Below are 8,841 nucleotides of genomic sequence, written 5' to 3'. Positions count from 1 at the left end.
TCGGATTTGGCGATTATGGTCGCGGATTTGGCGATTTTGTTCGCGGATTTTGCGATTATGTTCGCGGATTCGCGTCCCGAATCGACATTTTGGATATTTGGCAAGCCTACCTATACCTACTCACAGAAACATCAATAGACTTTTTACTTTCTTTTTTTCAATCTAATGAACCTTGTTTTCCAGTTTTCAAGATACCTTTACCTCCATGTTTTTTACTTTCCTTCATGTCTTATAGGAAGGACAGTAATGTACTCGGGCAAAATTTTCGATGGTCAGTTTGTATTATTTATTTAATTTTTTTGTTCGTGTGATGGACGGTTTAGTATAACATACATTTCATACAACCATGTCCTTAACTTTTAATTCTCCTCACAGTAGCCTACTGCTGGAGTAAAGGGACTTTTCATTCCTATGCGAGCAGTATAAAATTATAAATAAGCACTATTTATACTGCTCGCATAGGAATGAAAAGTCCCTTTACTCCAGCAGTAAGGTAACATAAAAACGTGTGCACCCTATTTTTTTATTTATTTATTTTTTTTTATTATTATTATTACCTTTTTTATTTAATGAAACCGGTCATTGTTGCGTAATACAAGCTATACGTACCTACATTGTGATATTATTGAACGAAGGGAGTGAAATCCAGAAGGTCCTGAGTTCGATCCTCATCATCGACAAAAATTTGTTCTCGTTTTGAGATTGCAAATATTTCAACGATTTACTTTCTGGTGTTCTCGTGTTGACCCAGCACCTAAATGGGAAGTATTGTGTCTCTTATCGCCCATCTAATGAGGCACATACTACGGGATGGGCATGCTACGGCACAGATCATACGAGACTGATGTAGTTGTTTCATTTCTACGAAATAAAAGCGGCGGTCATCTTGAGATAATTAAAAGGTAAGATCCGAGCTTAAAAGACAATTTATCATTTAGTTTGTCTGTACCTAAGTTTGTCAGTTTCAGTCTAGTCAGCTTGGTTGGTAGCACGTCTGCCTTGAGTGCCTTGTAAACGCTAGATCGCGGGTTCGATTCCTGAATGGATAATTTTCGTTCTCGGAACGGCTGGCTTCCTATCCTGTCTTCCTCCTCTCTTCGATTTCGGGACGATGAGATCTTAGCAAATAAAGTTCCCTCTGTCAAACATCTTTTTTTTTTTTTTAAAAAAAGTTCCTTGTCTTGGCTGGGATTGTTTTGGGAAACAGAGACTCAAAGCCTACTGTATCGTCCTGTTTCGCAGGCGATCCTCACTACATTATCGAGACAGTCCTATCCTATCTTATACCTAATACGTCCTTAGAATATAATACCTTGTACCTACAGAGGTTGAAGTTTCCAGGTGGCTGAGCTTTTGTTTCATTCAGGTTTTTGTATAAGACAGGTACATACGATACGTATAGGTATAAGATGTACAAATATAGATAGGTGAGTACTTACCTATGTAAATAGGTATAAGATGTATAAGATTTGTATACAGAAATATGTATAATGTACGAGTATAGGTATAAGATACCTACGCAGAGAGAGAGATAGGTATAGAATAAGACATCATGTATACAGGGTGTCCCACGAACGACTGTACAACGCTTAAGGGTTGATGCAGGACCTAAAGGGCTACCAGAAAAAGCTATCTGGACAGATCCGATTTTCAACAGGGGCGGAGTTATGAAGGATTTTCTGTTTTTCAACATTTTTCACACCTTGTCCCCTTAAAACGCCTTTATCTCTTGAACCAATAAAGATAATAAAAAACTGATTAGACCATTGAAAAGAACACAAAATTTACTAAAAGATAAGATTACCTGTTTTGGTAAAACTCTCCTCCAGCAGTAGGCTACTACTATTGTTGTGGTCAAATTTTCAAATTATATTGAGGATAAAATTCCATACCTCGGCTGGGATTGAACCCACACCTTCTGTTTACCAGGCGAGCGTGTTGACCACTACTCCACCGAGGCAGGATATAATAACGAGCTAAGACACTATGGTTGCCATTAGATCTTAAAAAAGTAAAACAAACTTATCCACTGCACTTTAAAAAATCTGGTGTGAACATCACACAACTTTCCTCATCCTATTGAATGATGCTTATTTTGGGTGTTCTTGTTCTTATAGCCAAACTTTTACAATATCTCTAACCGTTTAGTCGGTACAGCTGAAAACCGCCAAAAAACGGTCAAAAACCGCCAAAAAGCGGTCAATATACCGCCAACCGTAGCACCTATCTCAATTAAACGTTTTGAGTGCATCCTTGTCACATTTGTAAACTACATACCAAATTTCAAGTCTCTAGCTCATACCGTTCCCGATATATTGTTGAACTACATACCAAATTTCAAGTCTCTAGCTCATACCGTTCCCGATATTTTGTTAAATTACACCGAAAACCGCCAAAAAGCGGTAAAATGCCGCCAACCGTTGCACCGGTCTTAACCAAAAGTTTCGTGTCGCATCCTTGTCACATTTGACAGCTACATACCAAATTTCAAGTCTCTAGCTCTTACCGTTCTCGAGATATTTTGTTTACAGACAGACAGACACACACACGGACCAATAGCTGAAACTTTGGATTTAGGCTCTAGGGACCTCAAAACGTGTTTTGGTACTAAAAACTGACCATCGAAAATTTGACCCTATTACATTACTTTCCTTCCTATAGGATAAGGAAAGTAAAAATGCAAGCTGACATATCCTATGAAGTCAAGCCACTAATCCCACCTGATCCTATCTGACAGGTTTGAATCCTAAAGTCCTGAACTAAAGGAAAAGGAGGGGTGACAAAGAAAAGGAAGCTATTTTTTTTTATAAAAAAAAAAAAAAAAAAAAAAAAAAAAAAAAAACAGACCTTGTGTCAGTTTTTAGGTGACAACACTGATAACTTTTCATAGGTTCTTATTCAGAAGTCAAGTCAATGGAAAGTTTGTGCAAAGAGGAGCTGTAACAATTGAGCAGTGACCAGTTTTATTACAGGGTTAGGTACTGTTGAACACAAAAAGGAGCTTTCTCTTTCATTGCTGTGGCTTCTGAATAATTACCACTAAATTGTCTCTATTTCCTATTTATAATTTACTTACCAAAATCTTATCCCTCTAAAAAGGGTTCATTCACGTAAGAATACAACTTGTACAAGTTGGAAGAACTTTTAGATTTTCCAAGTTGAATGTACTCACACAGCAGCTAGTAAATTGTATTTTTTTATTATTATTATTATTACCTTTTTTATTTAATGAAACCGGTCATTGTTGCGTAATACAAGCTATACGTACCTACATTGTGATATTATTGAACGAAGGGAGTGAAATCCAGAAGGTCCTGAGTTCGATCCTCATCATCGACAAAAATTTGTTCTCGTTTTGAGATTGCAAATATTTCAACGATTTACTTTCTGGTGTTCTCGTGTTGACCCAGCACCTAAATGGGAAGTATTGTGTCTCTTATCGCCCATCTAATGAGGCACATACTACGGGATGGGCATGCTACGGCACAGATCATACGAGACTGATGTAGTTGTTTCATTTCTACGAAATAAAAGCGGCGGTCATCTTGAGATAATTAAAAGGTAAGATCCGAGCTTAAAAGACAATTTATCATTTAGTTTGTCTGTACCTAAGTTTGTCAGTTTCAGTCTAGTCAGCTTGGTTGGTAGCACGTCTGCCTTGAGTGCCTTGTAAACGCTAGATCGCGGGTTCGATTCCTGAATGGATAATTTTCGTTCTCGGAACGGCTGGCTTCCTATCCTGTCTTCCTCCTCTCTTCGATTTCGGGACGATGAGATCTTAGCAAATAAAGTTCCCTCTGTCAAACATCTTTTTTTTTTTTTTAAAAAAAGTTCCTTGTCTTGGCTGGGATTGTTTTGGGAAACAGAGACTCAAAGCCTACTGTATCGTCCTGTTTCGCAGGCGATCCTCACTACATTATCGAGACAGTCCTATCCTATCTTATACCTAATACGTCCTTAGAATATAATACCTTGTACCTACAGAGGTTGAAGTTTCCAGGTGGCTGAGCTTTTGTTTCATTCAGGTTTTTGTATAAGATAGGTACATACGATACGTATAGGTATAGTTTCCAGGTGGCTGAGCTTTTGTTTCATTCAGGTTTTTGTATAAGACAGGTACATACGATACGTATAGGTATAAGATGTACAAATATAGATAGGTGGGTACTTAACCTATGTAAATAGGTATAAGATGTATAAGATTTCTATACAGAAATATGTATAATGTATAGGTATAAGATACCTACAGAGAGATAGATAGGTAGGTATAGAATAAGACATCATGTATAGTGAGATAGTGACATGTCTTATAGGTCTCAGTCAGTGTAGTGTGACCATCTGACCAGTGGCTGGAATATAAGATGACATTCCTACAGGGTGCCCTACTACTTAAAAATGTAAATAGGTATAAGATGTATAAGATTTCTATACAGAAATATGTATAATGTATAGGTATAAGATACCTACAGAGAGATAGATAGGTATAGGTATAGAATAAGACATCATGTATAGTGAGATAGTGACATGTCTTATAGGTCTCAGTCAGTGTTGTGTAACCATCTGACCAGTGGCTGGAATATAAGATGACATTCCTACAGGGTGTCCTACTACCTAAAAACCTAATCATAAGTTAGTACTCTTTCCTAAACCCTAAGTACCTACATAGTTCAGTAGACTACAGGGTGTTCAACCTCAAAGTGCCCCATAGGAAATTAACCCGTAAAATCAGTTTTTTGCCACATAAAAGTCCCCAATACACTTTTTGGGTCCGCTAAGCATTCTCACTTATGTAACTTTTGACGAGGAATCGATTGGTGCAACTTTCAAGACTATCCGACTTACAGTTAGGGAGTTACAGGTTCGAGACTCGGCGAATTCAAGAAAAAATACTGTTTTCGACAAATTTAAACAAGACAAGTTAAGAACAAATTCTGATTTATAGAGGTAGGTACCTAATTTTAAAGTTAAAAAACGCGTCCCGAATTTTTTCTGGGACAGAAACGGAAATTCGGGACAAAACGCCCCAAAATGAAAAACTGAACGGGACGCCGGGACACCCCCTGAAATTCGGGACTGTCCCGGCCAATTCGGGACGTTTGGCAAGCCTAGGTATAGGGTAAGTAGGTGGGATAATACAAAAGAAAGAAAGAAAAAGAGATGATTTTAATTTTAATTATCCTGTTTAATTTTTTAATCCACGCACACACACATAGACACATCTTCACGCGTCCTTAAATCCGTAATCCCTCCTCATTGTTAATCCCATTGGTTTAAATACCAGCACACTGGAATGGCACCTACTTGCAGACACGCCCTAAAATCTACACTTCGCAGGTTCTTTGTGTCCACAGTTGAAGATTATCCAAGACTCACAATCGAACGACCGGGGCTTCGAAAATTTCGCATTTGTTTTTTATGAATTTTTAATTTTTACATTTTTTTAAGTAATTTTTCATCTCTATCTGTAGGTTATAAGCACTTCGGTCGTTTTGGTTGCGGATTAAATAAAATAATAAAGTTACTCGTGTGTGATGTAATCCAAACATACCTAGGCAATTATCTAATACCTAAATATTTTATTTATTAATTAATTACTTAGTTTATTTTTTCACGTTATCTTCTATCAATTTATTGATAAATTTGTACTTTACTACCTAAGAGTAGGTACAAACTACAAATCTGTCAACTTTGTTTCATCGTGAAGGCATCCCGTTTGACCGATTTTCCGTGTTATAACAAATTTATAACACCCATGCCGGTGTTAAAATAAATACATACCTACCTTAATAGAGAGGAATAGACGAGTTTTTGATTGGCAGAGAGCCTGAGGAAATAGGTATCTACTATTCAAGAGAAGGAACCTTTAACTTTTCGTTCCTCTTCAGTTTTATCCTGGTAAGTAAATTTATAAATAAATAATTCGTTATAAATTATAAATTACAAGCAGGCTCCGCCCGCTTGCTCGTGGCTGGTTTCAGTGTTAGTGGATTTGACAAAATTATCTGTCCAGATAGCTTTTTCTGGTAGTCCTTTAGGTCCTGCATCAACCCTCAAGCGTTGTACAGTCGTTCGCGGGACACCCTGTATAGTGACATGTCTTATAGGTCTCAGTCAGTGTTGTGTGACCATCTGACCAGTGGCTGGAATATAAGATGACATTCCTACAGGGTGTCCTAATAGGTACATCATAAGTTAGTACTCTTTCCTAAACCCTAAGTACCTACCTACTACCTACATAGTTCAGTAGACTATACAGGGTGTTCAACCTCAAAGTGCCCCATAGGAAATTAACCCGTAAAATCAGTTTTTTGCCCCATAAAAGTCCACAATACACTTTTCGAGTCCACTAAGCATTCTCACTTGAGTAACTTTTGACGAGGAATCGATTGGTGCAGCTTTCAAGACTATCCGACTTACAGTTAGGGAGTTACAGGTTCGAGACTCGGCGAATTCAAGAAAAAATACTGTTTTTGAAAAGGCCTTTAACGGTTTCCGTTAAAGATATTTGAGCTGTCAAAAAATCATCCCCATATGATTTTTCACGCCAAATCGAATGGTGCTACTTTGAACACTATCCGACTCACGGTTAAGGAGTTACAGGTTCCATTCCTCCCTTTGTCAATAAATTTAATCAATTTTCATAAATCATTGATCCATTTACATGTGAATAGTCTTTCTTACGTGATTTTATGCCAAATCAAATGGTGCTACTTCTAGCACTATCCGACTTACAGTTGAGAAGTTACGGGTTCGATAAAGAACAAATTCTGATTTATAGAGGTACCTAATTTTAAAGTTAAAAAACGCGTCCCGAATTTTTTCTGGGACAAAAACGGAAATTCGGGACAAAACGCCCCAAAATGAAAAACTGAACGGGACGCCGGGACACCCCCTGAAATTCGGGACTGTCCCGGCCAATTCGGGACGTTTGGCAAGCCTAGGTATAGGGTAAGTAGGTGGGATAATACAAAAGAAAGAAAGAAAAAGAGATGATTTTAATTTTAATTATCCTGTTAAATTTTTTAATCCACGCACACATAGACACATCTTCACGCGTCCTTTAAGTGAAAACTACAGGTTTCTGTGTCAGTGGATGTGACAAAATTACCATTGATTTCCTTTACCTACAGGTTTCTGTGTTAGTGGATTCGACAAAATTACCATTGATTTCCTTGACCTACAGGTTTCTGTGTTAGTGGATGTGACAAAATTACCATTGATTTCCTTTACCTACAGGTTTCTGTGTCAGTGGATGTGACAAAATTACCATTGATTTCCTTTACCTACAGGTTTCTGTGTTAGTGGATTTGACAAAATTATCATTGATTTCCTTGATCTACAGGTTTCTGTGTTAGTGGATGTGACAAAATTACCATTGATTTCCTTTACCTACAGGTTTGTGTTAGTGGATTTGACAAAATTATCATTGATTTCCTTTACCTACAGGTTTCTGTGTCAGTGGATGTGACAAAATTACCATTGATTTCCTTTACCTACAGGTTTCTGTGTCAGTGGATTTGACAAAATTATCATTGATTTCCTTTACCTACAGTTTTCAGTGTTAGTGGATGTGACAAAATTACCATTGATTTCCTTGACCTACAGGTTTCTGTGTTAGTGGATGTGACAAAATTACCACTGATTTCCTTGATCTACAGGTTTCTGTGTTAGTGGATGTGACAAAATTAGCATTGATTTCCTTTACCTACAGGTTTCAGTGTTAGTGGATGTGACAAAATTACCATTGATTTCCTTGACCTACAGGTTTCTGTGTTAGTGGATTTGACAAAATTATCATTGATTTCCTTTACCTACAGTTTTCAGTGTTAGTGGATGTAACAAAATTACCAGTGATTTAATTTTTACACCGTTTCTACGGATACATAATTATATTTTCTATAATTTCAGCAATTCACTAATAATGAACGACTAAAGTGTTATCTAAAACTTTCTCGCTTTGAGTTCATAGGTTGTTGCGACAAATTTCAAGATCAAAGCTCATTTGTGTGGGAAAATGTGAAAAAAAAAATCCCCCAAAAACCAGTTTTTTTGGCTTTATGGTTCTCTGGACAAAATTTGTACCACCATTTTCGTGTTCCTGGTAAAAAAAAGACCTTTAATTTGATATATAGGTCGACCAGGTTTGGAAAAGTCCTTCTATGGGGACAGAGTGACAGACGACACCGAAGCGAATACAATAGTCCGTCCCTTATACCTTTTTATTACTATTGTAATAATTAAGGAAGGACGGACTAAAGAGTGTAGAAAATTTTTCTAAGTCGCAAGCCGCCTACATGGCGGCCGATTTTCGTTCGAAAATTTTTTATCTCAAAATACTCCCCATGCAATAAGGAATCATTTAAAAGTGCCGAAAACTGAACTTTTTTTTTTTTAGAAATCGCCCGCCTGGCAGGCGGCCAATTTTTATTTGATACCCTGATTCATATGTATTGTGTTGTTTTCCTGAGGTTTGAAAGAACTACACAGACATCGGATTATTCATAGGAACTATGGTTAATCCAGATGGATATGGCAGCAATGAGTCATCAACCCAAAATGAAAGAACCAATCAGAATGCGAGAATTCCTTGCATTGTTGCAATTAAGGTAAAGGTCTATTTTTATAAACTCTCTCTTTTAAAAAGCAGAGGTAGCTTCGATCTGTAACCTTTTTTTTCGAGGGTCAAGTCCAAGAGGTTGAATTCTAGAACAGGTAAAGATGGTATCTATTATTATTACTCGCATCGGGTACTTATTATGTATCATTGTGGGAGGAAGCACTGTGCAATGTACCTTCCTCTTTTAAAGATTTTCTACCGTTGCACCTTTGACATGTTTGGCA

The sequence above is a fragment of the Diaphorina citri genome, unplaced genomic scaffold (genome assembly GCF_000475195.1).
Source record: "Diaphorina citri unplaced genomic scaffold, Diaci psyllid genome assembly version 1.1 scaffold1071, whole genome shotgun sequence".
NCBI classification, from domain to species: Eukaryota; Metazoa; Arthropoda; class Insecta; order Hemiptera; family Psyllidae; genus Diaphorina; species Diaphorina citri.
The sequence above is the reverse complement of the archived record's forward strand: the minus strand, read 5'-3'. Positions refer to the sequence as shown.